Genomic DNA, 19,418 nt, shown 5'->3' with positions numbered 1-19,418 from the left:
AACAAAGCACTAACAGTATCTTCCTTAATAAAATATTTGCTTGAGTCTTTCAGTAGCTGTACTTCTCTTCTGTTAAGTTGCACTACTACAGGTGAGCAAAAGAAATTCCGGGGAACTTTTGAATCCTGGGTCTTTTAAAACCAATGCATGATTAAATGATGATGTTCCCTGGGGAGATATTTGGATTTATTCCTCATTTTAGAGCATCCAGCTAGCATTCCAGCTTTAACTTCTTGGTTGCCTCTGTTGCCTCGGTACCATGCTAAACTGGGATCTCACCCTGCTGTGAGAGACATCTCTTGAGGTAATGTCTGCGTCCTGCTCTTGCCAGGAAGGAAGAGGAGCAAAGCACTTGCTTCCTTGTGTGCTTTGCAGCGTGCTGGGAGAGTGCTGTGTACTGCAAGGGTGACCACGTGCTGCCAAGCTGAACAACATTCCTTCATCCTGTCTCCATCATGGCAGGGAGATCTGCTGGCTCCTAGGCTGCTCTCACACTTCACAGGCACAAAATGCAAATGCCTTACCCTTTCTGCTCTCCATGTTCTATGACTCAGGATTTATTCTGGCTCATCAGAAATGATGAAGTCTCCTTTGTTTTATGAGATCTAAGGATAGTTTAGACATTTCATGCGTGTTGTAATAACACTCCCTTTGCAGAAAACAGTGAAAACTTTTCTGTCAACTTAACTAAGAGGAGTCTTTGGCCAGTGACTTTCCTTCTGCACTTCTGTTTTGTTATTTTGGCCAGTTACTTTTCCTCCTACTGGCAAATGTTCCAGACCACTGTGGTAACCTCAAAACCTTTTTTCAGCACAAGCTGGTAACAGTACCTGTTTCTGTATTTGTCACTTTAAATGACAATGTTATTTAGTGAAAAGGAAGCATGATTGCCTCTTCATTCCTGTCATTTTCCACTGATTGGATGACTGAAGTATGAAGACCTGGAAGTGTTGCAACATCCTGGTTACGTCTGGCTTGTTCGGCAGCAGTGAAGAAGGCTAAAGGCGAGTTTGATGACTCAGTGTTGGGGGTGGATTGGACAGTGGGACTGGTGGGGAGTGAGACTGATGGCTCTGGCTCAAGCCCCATCCTTTGGATGGAGCTGACTTTATATTTTGCTGCAATTAGGCCTACAGGGATGGGATTGGGTAACACTGCCCATGTTAGCACCACTACAAGTTCTCTTCAGCTCCTCCAGAACCCTGAGGAATTTCAGTATTGATTTCTGTGGCATGTTCACATATGTCAATGAGTGTCTCCAAAACTAACAAAAGAGGAGTCAGAGCAAGGAAGCGGAGGAGGAAAACACAAGCAAGAGAGCCAGCTGAATATTCCTGCCAAGTTTTGCTGGAGCTGTGTGACTGGCTTTGTTATTCAGGTCCCATGGCATTTGCTGGTGGGCTGTAAGAATACAGGGGTTTAATTATTAGCACCAAGGGCATATGGTTGTTGGATGACTAGCTGAGAAATGCAAATGAAATGCTAAAAAGATATTATTTAGTATTTTTTCTCACCATAGGGTTCTCTGACAGATAGGGCTTGTACTGTGGATTGGAATCAGAGGAGGCTGTGATGTCCTCAGTAAGAGAAAGACAAGGAAGGAGAAAAGAATGGGAAAGTGGTGGCCATATCATTCAGTGCTCAGTGTTTGGGTTCACCAAAAATAGTCATGTTCTAAGGGAGGGAGGTGAGAAAATCTATCTGAGTTGTCTATTTCCATTGCCATCATCCAAGGTGAGGGGCTGGCAGGGGGTAGTGGCTGGAAGAAGTAAGTGCCAGGCGACTAGCAGGAGCTGGGCATTAGGAGAGTCTTCAGGAGCTGGAAGGAGCCCAGGAGGAAGGGCCACAGGCCTCTCTGGGAGAAGGAACTGTGAGGGAATTCAAGATCTGAAAGCAGTCTCACAGTCTACCCTCTCTCACCACATTCCCTACATAAGCAGGTAGCCGCCTACTCTTTTCTCTTGTCCTGATCTCCTGTGTGCAAGGCTTTTCTTGGCTGGATATACTTGTGCATGGTCAGTATTCTAAGGCCACCTGGGCTCTGGGGATGGGATTCTAGTGCACAGGCTTTTCTCAGACCCTGTCACAAGATCATTATATTTTGGCCCTGGTGCCTTGGCACATGTCTTACCTTGGTTTCCAAAGTTCTCATAGATATGTATTTAACACATGAAAGAGAACATGTTCATATTTGTTTATGTAGATCTGAGCAGATTTTTTGGGTAAGTGTAGTACTTTTCCTGTGTCTGGGAAAATATTTTCCTCCATATCCTAGTTTCCTTTAATTATCTTAGTTTACTTTATAATTTAAAAGCAGAAGCAGTAGCATGCAGGCAGAAGGATGTCATGGCAGGGGAGGGGACTAGAGGTTTTGACAGCCTCTGCAATAATATTGATCCTTTCTAGAACGTTTTTCTCACAGGAACTCACCACATACCAGTTGTCCCTCCACACCAAAAATCCCTTGCCTTATATGTGTCTTGCTGCTATAGCAAAATTAAAGTGTCACCTCTCGTATAAAGACGAACTGTGAGTGTTTCAGGCTTATACAAATTTAGGTACTGTGATTGACTGTGACCCTGCAGTGGGGCAATGGAGTATTATGCTGCACTTGAAACTGGCTTAAGACCAATGCCTGCATCTTATAAAAATCAAAGCCTCCAGGATGAAGTTTGCATGACTGCAGATGACAGCATGTGGGTCAGCCTTGCTAACCTGACTCCTCCCAGGAATGATTCCATCCTGGTGCACAGAGGAAAACAGTTTTCCTTGCTGTTGCCCTCTGAAGTTCTGGGTTTCCAGGCAGAGGGACAATAAGCCATCAACCTCCCCTCCAGGGTCCACCAGCTTGTCCTGCTATCCCAGCCCCTTCAGCCAGAGATTGCCCTGATTGAAGGCCCTCTAGAAAGACTTGGTTAGTGTGGTCCTCATCTCTTCCCAGTTCCCTGCACTTCAAAATGATCCCCCAGCTAGAATCACCATGTGGCAATGTAATGGACTGGGAACTGAGTGAAGTGTGTCTAACTCTGGGTGCTTTTGTTTCCAAGATCACATCAGTGCTAACTAGACTCAAGAAATAAGCAATACCATTCCTAATAGGTTCTTGCTGTGCTGCAGTATTGTACATAATTTTCCTTTGTGGCCTGATTATTTAATCTTTCTCTTGCCCTTTTCCATATTAGTGCTGATCAAGCAAAATTACTCAGACTGACAGCAAGAGGAAGCCACCATTATTTACATTTAATTTTGCCCAAGTGAACACCCTGATAAACCAGGTCATAGAGGACACAGATCCTGCTTGCTTTTTTCTTGCATGTTCTCTTCTTTGCTGTACAGGATATTCAGAAATATGCAATTCTTTCTACATGCAAATGACATTTTAAACACCCAGAGAGTTCAAATTAATGTGTGAAATTATTTTAAGGGGAAATATTTGGTACCAGACAGAGGAGATAGGGAAGACTTAAGTGTTACTTCTTAGTAGCCCACTGGCTGTTAATAAATGTTTATTCCAAATAACTGCAAGAAACAACAGCAAAGGTGATGCGGGCTTCCTATAATGGCAACAGCATTTGCTGAAGGAATAATGGGCCTTGTTCTGGTAAAATTAAGTCCTGTAGATTTTGCAATCAAATACCTTGTCAGGTTCATTTCTTTAAACAGATAATTGCTCCATACATGTCCTGTACTATTACTCAAATATACCCTAATTACACTTTTGCATCATGAGTTAATTTAGTTTTTAAGAAAAGAAATATTTCATCTTGCACTCTTTCATGTATGGTTGCTAAACTTGCACCACATTTTCACCTCTGTTGAGAAAAACTGAGAGCAGGGACCATAGAAGGGCTAGTGCCAGCCACATAACCATGTACCTGCTTGAAGTCCCAAAATCAGTAGCAATCTAGAGCACAGCTGAGCTGAGGGTCTTAGCTGAACCTTTACTGACAGAACCCTGAAGGACAGCAGTATGTATGTAAATCACACTCCTGCCCCCTCTTAGGAGGGCCTGTTGTAAAGGACTAACTTGATGACCAGGCTGAAAAAGTCAGAACTGGACTTAGGCAAAGTATATTCCATGCTGAAAGTTTTGTCACAGGACGTATGACCCCACAGCAGATTGTCATAAACCACCCCTTAAATTATGTTATGTGACATATGGACATTGTCCATATTCAGTGGAGAATTTTCTTTTCTTCAACTGTCTTAGTGCTGGGAAGACTTTGGCTTTGGCCAAAGATGAGGTAACAAGAAAAATCCCAAGCCTCAGTAAGAGCTGGGACAGTGTGGGATCCTGGGGGTTTCATCTTGAGGCAGTCCATGAATCCCAGGATTATCACAGGCCATAATCTAACTTTTCAAGGTTTCTCAGTGATTAAGCAGACCTCTGGTTACTGAATCCAAAATACAATGAAAAAAACACCAAGCAGCAGCATACAGGACTTAAAAAACCCCAGTATTTTAAAGTGAGTGGTCAGCTAAAGTCACATCCAGAAATCTAAAATACAGAGCTTTGTGTTTGCAGTCTGTATGCATGAAAACAGCATTCCAATTCTTTTCTGTAATTACATGTACCAAGTTATTCAACTTTCTTTTGATCTTCTCTCTAGAGAAAACTGCCTTTTAAGGGGTGATCTAAAAAATGCTCATTGCTATATATCAGTGAGTAGATGGCTGAACAAAAAAAAACGTGATTAAGCTTCTTTCCACTGTGTCTAACACTAAAACATCCAAAATCTAAAATTAAATCCAAAATCTAAATCTAAACCCAAACAATTTGGGATCACATCATCATTTGGATGAGTAAAAAGTTTCTTGTGGCAATGCTTGCTTTTGAAATGTAGATTATTTAAATACACTGTTGAGATTTTATTTTTCTTCTACAAGCAAGTGTTCTGACAAAATGCAGAACAGATTCAACAATAATATAAAAGTTATTCCTTAAACTTTTCTAAGCAGAATAATTCTGAAGGGGTGATGGCAGCAGGAGCAGCAGAATCAACTGAAAATCAGTGTTTGCTACTCATTTGGCTTAATGAGGTCAGAGCAATCCAGTACCATTGTTTTGTCCTGAATTTAATTCTAGAATAATCCTTACATTTATTTCTCTTGACATTGCAAATTTTGCTCTACATTGCATCCTTTGGTGATCAGTGATTCAGAGGAGGTATCCTTTCTAAACTCTAGGTTTCTGCTGCAACAGGAGTTGTGTCTTCTCCAGACTTTCTAGAAAGCAATATATGACAGTAAAATGGTTGTTGCATAAATGTAGAATCCTCTACAGTTTGGTTTAGTAATTTCCAGACAGTTCTCAAAGGAGAAATACTAATAAGTTTCTTAGGAGAAAAAAACTTATAATACACATAGAAAGCAGGTTGTGACTTCAAAAGATGAAGTCTTTGGCAATTATACTGGTTTTATTATACCAGTTAATGCATCACCCCTTCACATGTTCCAACACAGTGTTTTTTTGCAGCTGTTGATGAATCAGACTGAGGACATCATCAGCTTCAGAAAACACAGTTTTTTGGGAGTGTTTCTAAAAATGAGATCTGTTTACAAGCTGTTCCACAGTGCCTTATGGCAGTGCTGCACAAACAGCTGTGCCAGCACAACTGAGGAGAGTGGCAAAGGGTGGGAATGAGAAATGTATGGGAAGGATATGAGTATTTTACATTGGTAGTGATGACAAAGACTTTGTCTTTTAACAGATAAAAGTTTGACTTTGTCCTTTCTAACCACACAGTAAATTCTATAAGGCACTGCAAGGTAGCATGCAGAATGTAAAGAAGATCTTACAAACAAAAAGTTGTTGGACTGTAAATTAACAAGTTTTGCTCATTTTCTCTCTTCCAGTTTGTAGCTGTTGTGTGTATTTAAATATATTGTTTCAACATCATTTATACCTTTGCACTTTAGCAGAAATACTTACATCCCCCACTGATCTTTGTCCAGAGCTGGTGTCTTATTTTTGACAGCATGTCCCAGACAAGTTCTATTTGTCATTATAGACTGCTAGGAGCTTGCAAAGGTCTCATTTTTTTTTCCAGTCCTTTTGCATCTTGATGACAGGCAGAGCTATCAGCATTCCACACTCTGGGGTAACAGGTCAACATAACTGCTGGTGACAACAGAAATCTGTATTTGAAGTGGAGCAGATATTAGGATCAGCCCATAAAATATTACCATATTTTACATGAGCCATTCAGTCTACAAGATATTATTTCCCTCCTATAGCACATCTTGTTGGACCAAGCATTAATGAAAACTGTCTTCAACAAGTAAGCCTAGAGGCATGACACTAATATAATGGTGCAACAGTGGCATAGATTTTGAAATCCAGTTTACTGTTGCAGGTACATATATTCCTGCGTTAAATTGTTGCTTTTATGTACTCACACTTGCACACAAACATATGCAATACACTTCATTCTTACTGTGTTTGTGATCCAAATGGCTTGGGTGAAAGAAATTATGTCATATATGGCTTGTGATATCTTCATATCTGATTTCCACACCAGCTACTGAATGTCTAATAACTCCTGCTCCCAAATTTAGATCTTGATGAACCCTCCTGAGTCACGAACCCTCCCTTGCCTTTCATCATGTGCTCAGAGGCACAGAATATCTTTCACCCATATATCTGTCCTCCTCACTGTTTTCTCTCCTCTCTCTTTGGCCTAATGTTAGATACTGAATTTTGTCTGGGTTGTATACACAGAATAAGTGTGCTAGGTCAGGAAGTTTCCCTTTCCAAACAAACAAATGCATTGTAATTCCTTTCTTTATTTCTTTCTGCCTGAAGAAGAAGTAAGTGCTGTTTGGCATCACCATGGGGGATAAGAAGCTGCAGTATTAAACTGGTCATTTTTTTCTCAGTCTGCTCAAGTGCCTTGTCTTTAACACGTAAAAAAATAGCAGAACCACCCCTGATTTCCAGAATGTTTTGGCTTGAGAGTAGTATATGAAGGGAGAAACAGAAAGTTTCCACTAGTAAAAGGAGATGGAAAAATCAAAACTGGGGTTGTTGTCTTTGAAAAAATATTAGGACACTTCCTTAACCAAAATAAATGTTAGTGGTTTTTTTCCAATCCTGTATGCACTCATAATATATAGTTTAGTTACAGGAAATATGTGTTTGGTGCATGCTCATAAATATTTTTGTCTTTGCTCTGAATGAAGTGTCGAGCACTCTTAACTAATTGGTTTTTTCTCTAGATAGTATTGGACAGGTTTGTGTTTGCCTAGACTCACTGTGTGTGGGAGGCTCAGCCACTCAGGTGGTGTTTAACTTCTTGCAAGGCAGGGGCCCCAGCTTCTGCTTTAGATGATATGTGTGAGCTACTTTAAAAATATATTTTTAGTTTTATGCAAAGCATTCTTTCAGTGAGTCCAGATATGTGTCAGCCTGATTCTCACACACCTCAAACACAAATTACCAGGGCAGCAAATACACATTCAAATTCCAAATATGCTTTAGTAAAGCACAATTGTTAAGAATGTCTTTTCTTTTTCTTTTTCTTTTTCTTTTTCTTTTTCTTTTTCTTTTTCTTTTTCTTTTTCTTTTTCTTTTTCTTTTTCTTTTTCTTTTTCTTTTTTTCTTTTTCTTTTTCTTTTTCTTTTTCTTTTTTTTCTTTTTCTTTTTTTTTAAAGCTAGTTAGTGCAGTATTAGGTAGGTTGCTCTGGCCACATTCCCAGAATTTAACAGTGGGGGCCTTGTGGAATGCTAAACGATGTGTATAACAGCATTCAGGCTCTCTGTGAGCCAATCCGTCAAAACATTTGCTGCTTTGAAAATGTGCTCTTCAAAAAAATGGGCATATGGAACTTATTAGACTATTTGGTGGAGTTCAGGCAGCAGAGCCCAAGAGAAGCATAAAAACATCTGAGGACACAATTCTACCTTAAGGTAATAGGATCTCTAAACTGCTTTTTTGCAATCAAACACATACAAAATACAGCGGAGAAACATCCTGAATGCAGAATGTTTTACATTCCAAAGAGTCACAAGACCTTAAGTAAAGAACTTGTAATAGTAGTAAAAAAAGTAGTGGTTTGATTGAAGCAGTAGTTGGTGTGTTTGGTTCTGTTTCCTCAGCAGAGTGTATTGATCCTTGGCTCTTTAACAGTTCAAGTTGTATTGAAGAGTTCTTGAGTCAAAGTTTCACTGCAGCGGATTTCTGTGCCTCTGGTGCATTGGCAGAGAGGGTCAATCAGTCTCCTTGGAGATGAAAAAAGACAGTGCTGCAGATGGGAAACACAAATGAGCTGCCATTTTCCAGCACCTGTTTGTACCTTCTTCCAAATTATTCCTTGTCCCTGTTGCACAGCGAGAACAGAATGACCCCAGAGTGAGCAGATCTTCCTTCACACTGTTGAATGATAAGACAAACTGAACAAATAACTCAGATTAAATTTTGGCTTTGGCAGCTGTAGCAAGAGATAACACTGGATTTTGCTGTTCTATGGGTGTTCCTAGAGCAGACTGGTACATGGCGTTCTTCTCTGGCGACAGAATTAGAGGACAATGGAGGACTCTGCAGCCCCTATACTCTCTCCCTTCCTCTCATCTGCTTCGACAGTCCTCTGAGCATTAAACTGTGGCCTGTGCAGGGTATTTTACACCACGCTGCTGGCTTTGATCACTACTTCAAATAATTAAAAGGACGTCCTGATCTTGTGTAGCCTCTTTCATACAGTTGGGTGTTACGGCACAATTTCGGTTCTCTGTCCAACTTTTTCTGTCCCATAAGAAGATAGACAACTAAAGTCTGAGACTGTTTTGTTGATGTATCTGTTCTCAAGGATTACAGATACGTATTTCTCTTTTAATGTAGTTGTAATGAAAGGAGACAAAAAGTCATATTGGAGTATTAAAAATGGATTGTTACCTTTTAAAGTAAGGGTGGTGACTTTTGCTGCTGTGATTTACAGTGGTCTTTGTTATTGTAGTGTTCGAATCAGGAACTGAGTTACATAGTAGGTTGTGACAGTTGTGGTGCTGTTATACAGAATCTCACAATTATGTTATTAGCAGGCTAGCAAGTTTGTGACTTTTATAGGAGTGATGGACTACAGCCTCATGCCATAGAAGTACTGTGCTAGCGAGTCATGTAGGATCCGTGGGGAAGGATTCTAACATCACAAATGCTGCTTTTCTAATAACCTCTGAAACAGAGTAAAGCATCCCAGAAAATATGTCTCAGATGTGAGACATTATAGAGCAGGGAGAATGAAACATCTCTGCCTTCAATCACAGCTCCCTGGAAACTTCGGTGACCCTTGTCCAACAAGCTTAATATGATACTAGGCAATATCATGAGACTTAATTTGTTTTCATTGCTACCAGGAATTTGAATGGCAGTGCCCCTATCTGCTCTGAAGATAAGCTGTGTTGTGTTGTTATGCAAAGGTCCTTGAAATAATTTGTGGCATCCCCAAGAACTCTTTTTTATTTACTTTATTCCCTGCGTTTGGAAGAGACTGCTGAGACAGAAAACCTTCCTGGGAACTGGACACTGCTGTGAGTGAAAACCTTTGAAAAAGGAAATTGCTTGTAATGGGTTTGTGGTTGCCTCCATTACCAGGTTGCAGTGAATGAGTAAATCAAGTTAAACTGCAAATATATTTCCAGATCTCTTTGCCACTGATTTTCCCACCTGAGAAAAATCAGTGTGCCACATTCCAGAACTGAATCTTCACATGGCAGAAGTATAGCACTGGAGGCATAGTTCTGGAGGCAGGACAAAGCTTTCACCCATAATGCAGGCATGAAAGAAAGTAGCCCCAAAGCTGCCTGAATAGAAACTTCAGAACTGCTGTGCTTTGGCCTTCTGCCACTCCTTTTGAAGTCATGGACTTCTCCCATTGTGTTAGATTTTAACAGAGTCAGAAAAATTTCAAACACCATTAAAAACATCTTATCCACTGTTTTCAGTGCATGGTTTTATTGAGTCAGAAGATTTTGGTGCTGGAAAGGATTGCAGCATTTTATAATACCAGGAGGTGGCCTCTCTGATTTCTTCATGTTAGCCCTGTAGTTTCAGGGTACCCTTGATTCTCTTCCTAACTCTGTAAGATGCTGCACCTGACCCACTGGTATTGCCTTATTCTGAACCCCACCATTGCAAAATGTAAGGAGGGACCTGTGAGAGAAAGGCAGAAACAGAATTACCTCCAGCAGCTGCACTGCCTGCAGGTCTCCTGGGGTGGGTTGCAGTGTGTCCTGGAGGACGGTCCCTTCCTTTGTGCTGTCTCCCCTCTCCTTTCTGATACGTGCCACTCTTGTTCCCATGTGCTCACAGTCCTGCGACAGCTTTTCTGGGAAGGTTAGTCATGTAGTAGTGGATTTTGTCCTTATGGCTGTGTTTCCAAGAACCAAATTGCTGTTTGCGCCTCCTCACTGTGTTTGCCGAGTACAGCATCTGGCTTTAGGTCATTGCCTTACAGACAGGTTTTCCTTTTTTACAGTAAATAAGGGCTTATGTTCAAGGGATTTGGCTGTCACACCTCTAGTTAAAGTTCCTTACCAAGCTTTATGAATACTTTGAACCGAATTGGATTTTCTTGAGTCTCACTGGTTTAGTACTCAAAATTCAGTCCTGGAGTAACTAAACAAATGAAATATTTGATATTGAGATCTGTCTGTATTCTATTCTCTGTTGTGGCTGGTATCTATTGAGAATTAAGCTTTGTTCTGCCCAAGTTATTTTATTTATATAAGTTTAATTTATTTTACACCGGTATTCTGCAGATACTTCCAAAGGGATTTGTGCCTGGAAAAATTAGAAAAATGAGCCATGTAAGTCCATGAGAGAGGTTCTAAAATAAACATTATACCATGTGTGGGGTAACATTTTTTACTGCAAGTGGCTGCTCTCACTTTTTTGGCACTTATACACACAGCCATCTGTTTGAACGCTGTTTGAAGTGGCTATATTCCAGCATTTATGTAACTTGCCCGTAGAAAGGAAATGACATCACTTAGTTTCCTGAAGAATATTACCAATGTCAGAACTGAGGAAATAAAATCTACAATAAGTAGAATATGTATTTTTAATTTGTTTTTCCTTTTACAGTAGGACATCTCTTCATACTGTTCTGCTCATCTGTTCAAAGCCCAGGAAGCCCCATTCATTTCACACAGACTTTCACACACACTGCTAGGAGCAGGCTGCAAGCCACTGTGACTTACATGTTACATTGATGAAATGAAATCTGGCAAGACAGAAATGAACTGATACAATGGCAAAGCCTGAAACGCACCTCTGTGTCAAGATATAGGCATAAAATAACAACAGCAGTTTCATAATTAGCCTGGGTGAAGCTTCAGTGCTTTCAAGTGAACGCAAAAGTGCAGCAGCTGTTTGTCATGTCTGGAAAAAGCAGGAGCTGAACAGTTTTATACAGACCCATATGACAGGACATGAGGGACTGGGATGAATTGTGTTAGGGGAGGTTTAGTTTGGATATCAGGAAAGGGTTTTTCTCCCAGAGGGTGGTTGGGCACCAGAACAGCTCCCCAGGGAAGTGGTCACAGCACCAAGCCTGACAGAGTTCAAGGAGTGTTTGGACAACACTCAGGCCCATGGTGTGACTCCTGGCGCAGGGCAGCAGTTGGACTTGATAATACTTGTGGGTCCCTTTCAACACAGCATATTCTCTGATTCTGTGATATTAGGTTTTAAATGGAAAGTTTAAATTATTAGAGTCTTCATAAAGGCTGCATGTGTTCTGAGACATTTGTTTTAAATCTTCACCAAGCTATAAAGTTTCTCAGCTGGTGATTTTAACTGAGCCATGTTGATTTACATCACATGAGGGCTTCCTCCTACTCTGTCTTGCCAGGAACTTTTCAAAATTTGTCTTAGCTGAGAACTCCTGTTTTGCTGTCTGCTTTCTCTACAGAAGTTGTCAAGTGAATTAAAGACCACTGTATCACCTAGCTAGCAGCCCAAGTAAAGTAGAAAAGTCTCTGTTACTTCTTATGGAGAGTTTTGGCTGGAGTTTGCTTTTTACTTTTTTTTGTGTGATAGATACTGCAAAATAGACAAGCCATACTCCCAGAAGTCCAACTTTGACTGGGAGAAGTTTGGTCATACTGCTGTAGGTATCATTTCATACCACTTTTATATTTTTTACTTCATGTTTAACACAAGTATGAACTAATAGCAAATAAATTGAAATTTTGAGAAACTGTGTTATTTCCTATGCTTGACTGTTGTTTACATAAATGCTTACTCAATACTATTCAGTTTGTCCCATAAACTACAGTGTAGCTGGACTTTAATCTGTCTTTATTAAACAGATTTGGGCTGCCTATTCTTCACATTCCTATACTTTCAAAAGTTTTTCATAGCAAAGTCATTATTCCTCTCAAAAGGAAATGAGAAGAAAGGTTGGCCAATGATGACCCTTAATAATTTATGGAATTCATATAATCTTCTAGTTTATGACTGGCCTTGGATATTCTCCAGAAGATGTTGAAATCTGAGAAGCCACCCCTATCCACTTGAAAACAATACAAAACAGTACAAAAATATTACTAATCTTTGTGCCTCGACAAAGAAATTAAATCTACTTAATATCAAAGTAGGGATATATTTTAACTGGGGATATTGGCTAACAAACTATGGCATGGTATTATAATAATAGGAAAGTCTAATGTAGTCAGACATGTGAGGAACAAAGGAATTTATTTCTACCTGATTATTTTTACAGATTTTCCAGGCTGAATCATTAAAATCTGAGATTAAATGCCAAATTTAATGAATTTTTTTCTTTTAATAGATCAGCTCGCAGCAGGAGCTGAGACCTCTGTCTTGGTGAGTACTCACAAATAAAGTTGATTATGTCGATGACTTCCTGAATCTAGATATTTGCCTAAATCAAAGGATAACTGAACATTACTGTGAGATTATACTGAAATTCACTGTTGATTTAGACAGCACTTAGGGCAGTGTATTAGAAAGGAACAGTTTTAAATCCATTAGTTAGAACTAAAGTAAAAATATAATGATTATTACAGTGAATTTGGTCTTACAAATTCCTAACATGAAAGTACTCAGTAGAATTAGCGTTCCTTGCAGATGCTAATTGTATTCCTATAAACTAGCAGTAAGACTCTTAAATCACCAAGTCCTCTAAATCCTCTGGTTTTGAAGGGTGATCATATTATAGTCTAAAGGGAATGTCTGAAAGTATGAACTCTGGTTTGACCAAATCCCCAGAAATGAATGGCTGGCTAAATATAAATCTCTGCATTTACTGCCAGTTATAATATGGGTAGGTTAGGCTACTGAGTCTGAAAAAGCCAAACATCATCAATGAAATAAGATCTAAAAAGTCCTTCAAAGGCACTTATGTAAATGAGTGTCATCTGTAGACAGGTAGTCTTTAATGTGTTAAAAGTAGTGAGAATTAGAGAGAAAATATACCACCTTGCTCTTCCACCTAATATTTACACTTTTTTAGCTAATCATCATTTCTTAAAAATCCATGTCTTTTTCTAGTGGAAATAATTTGTATTTAGTCAAAAGATACCTCCTGTGAGTATTCCAGTTGTTAGTTTTATTTGTGCATCTGATTTTTAACCACTCTAAGAACTGTTTTTATTGTGAAACCACATAAGTGATTCCATCCTAAAATTATGTAATCCACTGGAACTGAGCATGTCCATGTTGGATACCTAAGGGTATCAATGCATATGATTTTGTGGGCTTGGCTAATTTTAAATTTTTACTCAATAACAGAAACAAAACAAAATGGAACAAAACAAAATGAAACAAAAGAAACAAACCAACCAAATAAACACACAAAAAAATTTAAACCAAAACAAAGAAAGAAACCCTCCAAATAAACACAAACAAACCCACAACCAACCAAGCAACAAAACCCCAAAAATCTGAAGACTTCCCTGAGGTCTAAAACGTATAAGCCATTAAGTCAATTAGCATTTCTTGACCTTAGGAAATTATTTTAATTAGAAACATATACATATAATTTTCTTGAAATTGTTATAGTCTCTTCAGAAAGGGAATATCTGAGTTTTATAGAAAAATGTAACATATATATATTTTAAATCTTTTACCCCAAAAAACCCAGGAGCAATTGGTGTCCCTCAGATCTCCCACTGCTTTGGAGTCCTAGCTGAATAAGTGACATTAAAACTGAAAGGCCAGAGATGAAGGATCTTGCAGTGGGAACAGAAATTTCTAACATGATGAGGGTTCAAATTTAATTTATGGATCTAATGGTTTTCTAGGTTGCCAGCTAAGGTGTGGAAAGTGTCGAAATCCTAGGATCCCTAGTTCAACTCTGTCACAGGTGTTCTGCAGCTCAATGTGGACCCTGAGAGCCCTCAGTGGCACCGTGGCCCCAGCCCCCTAATAATATCAAAGCCTTGGCATCTCTAACATTGATATGATCTTGGTTATAAGTTCGTGTAAGAACACAGAGTCTCTGGAGCCAGAAGATGAGCTGGCAGGAAACAGGGCAGGCCTTTTCAATATTTTTGGCAGGAATACTCGTTCATGAAAATTATGCCATTAAAAAAAAAATAACAAAAAAACCGTTAGTATATCTTCAAGACTTCCACTTGTATTTTTAAATGAGTGGTTTTAATTCCAAAAGCACACGATATTGAGGATTTTCTGATAGAGTCACCTCTGCTCTTACTATTATGGTTGTGGTCATAAGTTAAACAGGCATTTAAGTAAGGCTTTATTGACTCTGGATTCCCAGCATGCATATGTTCAAGACATGAAAATCTATCCTACAGGAAAAAGCCTTAGTCTTAACAGTATCATACGAGTACTGGTAGAATGAATTAACTGTCTATCTAAAAAAATAGGGAATAAAATGTGATTGTAGGGTAGAAAATATGAAATGAAAATATGAATGCCTAACGTGGTGTGGGGCTCCATTTCCAAGCAGTGCCAGCTGCATTTCTACAGTGATATATAATTTAGAGTTTTCTGTAAGGATATTTGTGGTGTGGAAGACAGTATTTTGAAATTCGATTTCTTTTAAGTGCGGGATGAAAGCCTAAAATGCCAAAACTGTCGGTGAAGGAGAAAGCACACTGGAGTTTTAGTGCCAGTGGCAGTCCGACCTGACTGATCCAGTTGTGAGGACATGGAAGTCTCACTTTTTTACCTTTGTCACCTCCAAAACCATGCAGCTGGAGAAAGCAGTGTTACAGGAGGATGTTTATGTTTGAAGGCTTCAGGTTTCTAAATGCACAGGTCCCTTACCTGCTCATCTTGTTTGTTTGCTGTGGGATGGGACTGTTGCAAGGCCATGGTCCTGCCTCCCTCACCATTCCCTCAACTCACCCCTTAGCACCAGGTCACCAGCCTGTCCAAGCTGCTCCTGGAGAGTCAGGGAACTTTTTTTGAAATTTGGCAGCAGAAATCCTGGCAAGTGCTTTGCTGGTGTTTTCTGGAGAAGGCAGGAGACCTGCAAGGCATTAGGGGACCTCCTCCATTTCTTGCCCTAAGGGAATCAATCTCTTATGTTCCTATTTGGATTCCCTTCAAACAGGAACCAAATTGGGTTTGTTGCAAGCCTTATGGAATCATAAAATCGTTTAGGTGGGGAAAGATCATCAAAACAAATCCATCTGTTAACTCATCACTGCCAAGTTCACCCCTAAGCCATGTTCCTTAGAACCACATCTACATCTCTTTCAAATATCTGCAGGGATAGTGCCTCCACCACTTCCCTGGTCATCCTGTTCCAATTCTTGACAAACCTTTCCATGAAGAAATTGTTCATAACATCCAATGTAAACCCACCCTGAAGCAACTTGACTCTGTTTCCCTCCTCACCATAGCCTTGAAAGTGCAACTTAACCAGTGCTGAGAAGAGGGGGACAATCCCTGCCCTGGTCCTGCTGGCCACACTATTGCTGATCCGGGCCAGCATGCCATTGGCCTTCTTGGCCACCTGGGCACACCCTGGCTCATGTTCAGCTACTGTTGATCATCAACCCCAACTTTCCACAGAAGGCAAAGGTAACCCAGGTTCTTGTTAATAAATCACTTGGGGTGTATTAGAGTGAAATGACACTGAATGATTGGTCTTTTTAAGTATGTATATATATGTAGGGTTTATTTTAGAACAATTTGGTTGTGATGGAAAGCAGGTATGTAGTCTTTTTGGTTGTTATCTATGGTGATATAGTAACATAAAAGCTTAATAACACTTAAGGAAATATATTGAAGAAAAGAAAGAAAGGGTAAGAAAGGTATATAGTCACCAGCCAGGGGTCCAGTGATGAGACTCAGCTGTAGCAATTTCATTGGCTGAAGTGATTGTCACTGTCTTGTTGAAGTGATGGTCACTGTCTTAATGCATTAGAGTTTGGGGTACCCCACAAAGCACAAAGTCCCATTGGTTAATATACGCGCAGGTTCGGGTGGGATTGACCATGTACCTCCTCTGGTGGGGAGATCTTTCAGTTCTCCAGTGGAAGGTCTAAGGGATGAATCTTGGGGCACTTTGGGGGTCTTTGGTAGTTTATGACTCCTTCTATGACATGACAGCTGCCTCTCAAGTCAAAGTAGTTAAGCCAGCTATGCCCCATCAGAAGGATGAATCCCCTCAGGCCAACCTGTGAATGTGAAAGACTCCTGTGAATGTGGTCTTCCCTGGGGGCAGCATGGGAGTTTTACAACTGAGCCTGAGTTCCTGTGAGGGAAGAGAGTTGGCATGATAAAAGGCAACATCCCTTCTCTGCAGGGTCTGCCTCTCTTCTGGCTTTTAGCCTCCCGTGGTGGGTGTTCACCTCTCTCTCTTGGTGGACCAGATGCTTGCTGCTACAGACCCAAAACCTCACCTCCTCCTCCTCCTCAGCAAACCTGGCCTCAGCAAAGCACCCTGCCACTTCCATGAATAGGCAAGTATTTTCTGTCATTATTTATTAATATTTCAGTCTCTCACAGTCCTTTTCCTTTGGACAGCTTTCCAGCCCCTCTTCCCTGTGCAATTTTGATATCAGAAAAACAATCAGATTGTAACAACAATGACAAAAACCCCAAACACAGCAAAATAATAACAGATTTTTCATATGATCCCTGTGTTTGTTCTCCTTCTTTGCTGACTATATAGAAAAAAATCAGCAAGAAAATGTGGTAAATACAAATGCAGAAAAAAGCAATAATTACGAACTCCAGTGAATTTCTGGGTTTGATATGGTTCTTCAGGAGCAACACCAAGAAAGCATTTTTAAATACTTCTGAAGAACTTTATGCAATTTTCTTGAAGTAGTGTTTCTCTGAAAATAGTTTAGGCAGTACATACTTCACAGAACAGTTTCTGACTTTACGCAACATCTGCTCACTTTGGCAACGCATTTTCCATTGTCAGCCTTTCAAAACCGGCAACACTGGCTTCCCTTTTATGCCTGATCTGGTGTTCTTAGGTCATGAGGTACAATTAAACATTCAACTCTATTGCTTTTTGAATTAAGTATATTTCAGTCTGGTAAAGCATGAGCAGCTAGACATGGAAGTGCACCAAGCCATGTTTCTGAGGGGAGAGAGGTATTTCATAGAGCTTTCTTCTGCATTTTCCAAAAGAACAGAAGTCAGTCTACACATAGGGTTGGGAAAGCATTCATGTGATGCCAAAACTTACTGCAAATTCTTATTCAACAGCTTGAATACTGCTTACAGAGCTGAAATATCCTTTACACTAACACCACAGTTCCATAAGTAGCTTTCTCTTAAGCTACTGTTGACTTAACCCATTCCTGCCCTTTCTGCAGCCTGTGTCCAAGTCCATTCAAGCTACATTCAAGTCTTGACCAAAGACTGCATACAGCTGAAAAATTCACCCCAAACATTAGGGGGAGAACTGTGTGGTGGGTTATTTTTCAGCAGGATCTACTGAAAACAGTTATACAAATGTTTCTGAAGGACAGAATGGCAGGACTTCTGACAAATTAGGCTCCATAAAGACTGGCAGTGAAAATTGGCCTCTGATATGTATAAAACTCCTTCCACATCAAACCCCTCTTTCCTAAGGCAAGAGTAGCAGTCTTAGTGGGGAAAAAAAAATCTCACTTACAAAGGTCAAGTAGCATATATAAGTCCCTAGGGGAAGATTGATTGTAACCCCTGGAAGCGTCGGAGTGCTTGGCCAAGCAGCACGTCCCTGTGTTCCTGCTGCGCCCAGCCCCAGCAGCGCTGGAGGCATACATGCCAGGGCCCCTTGGCTTCACAGCACAGCCCAGAAGGGTATTTATTCTTCTGTACATTTCAAAAACAGGAATTGACATTTCAAGTAATTGCAGATTTACTGTGAGCCCATGGCTGGTCCCTCTGCATTGTCCCTGCTTTCCTGTTTGAGCCTGGAGGAAGTGGCCAGAGGGATAGGGGGAAGGGAAACCTTCCTATGATGCTTCTGCAACTGCAGCCTACATTAGTTAGGGGAAGAGTGACAAAAACATATTCAAACCCTTGCCAAAGGCTTGCAAGAAATATTTGACATCTAACCTATAACAACAAGTGGGAGTTAAAGGTTAAATCACACACAACCCAAGTGTTTAGGAAAAGGATATGTTTATGTCATCAACTTCTTTTGGGTTGTAAAGGAACAGTGTATGACAGCGGAATGGGCTCTGGCTATCAGGAAAATACATGATGGCTTAGTGCCACTATCTGTGAACATGAAAAGGGCCAATTGGTTCTATCTATTTCTGTTTTCATATCCAAATGCCTGTTTCAACTCAGCTAAGAGGAGAGAGAGCAGGGTGAATACCACTGGCTACTTGCTTTGCCTCTGTGCATCTAGACATCAATTATTCTGCAAATATTCTAATTTCCCATGTAGTACCACTTCTTTCGGGAAACTGCCATAAAAGAATCAAACAGTCAGCATTGCCCATTGCTCTCATGTAATTTATGGAGCTAAAGAATCCAGACTAGCCTTGTGTTTTTTAAGATAATGTATTGGTATTTTGTAAACTCAGTGATGGAAACACTATTTTTGTTGTGAAGTGCTGACAGACTCCATAGGCTATTTCACTCTATATAATGCTAGTACCTCCATGGTTGTATTTCTTCAGTCTGCTGGAAAAGTAGCTGAATTTGGAAGGATCTCCTCCATGAACTCAAAAAAGAGTTTTTCCAAATTAAATTCTGACACTCTGTAGGAATTTATGCACCGAAGATTGATGGATCTCAAGAAAGGAAATCAGTCATCTTATCCTGAAGTAATGAACATTATTTGTGTGTTGCAGCTTTCTCTTGGTACAGATTACCCAGCTGGGATCTGTCTCACCTAACTTCAACAGTTCAGAACTAGTTGCTTCATCTATCTGCAGTGAAGATGCATGGGACCTGTTGGAAGAAAATTCACCTCATATGCCTTTTTAGATGGATATATCACTGATTATAAGGAAAAATTATACA

Source organism: Coloeus monedula (assembly GCF_965178545.1).
Source record: "Coloeus monedula genome assembly, chromosome: Z".
In the NCBI taxonomy this organism is placed as follows: domain Eukaryota; kingdom Metazoa; phylum Chordata; class Aves; order Passeriformes; family Corvidae; genus Coloeus; species Coloeus monedula.
This window is presented reverse-complemented; position numbering follows the sequence as displayed.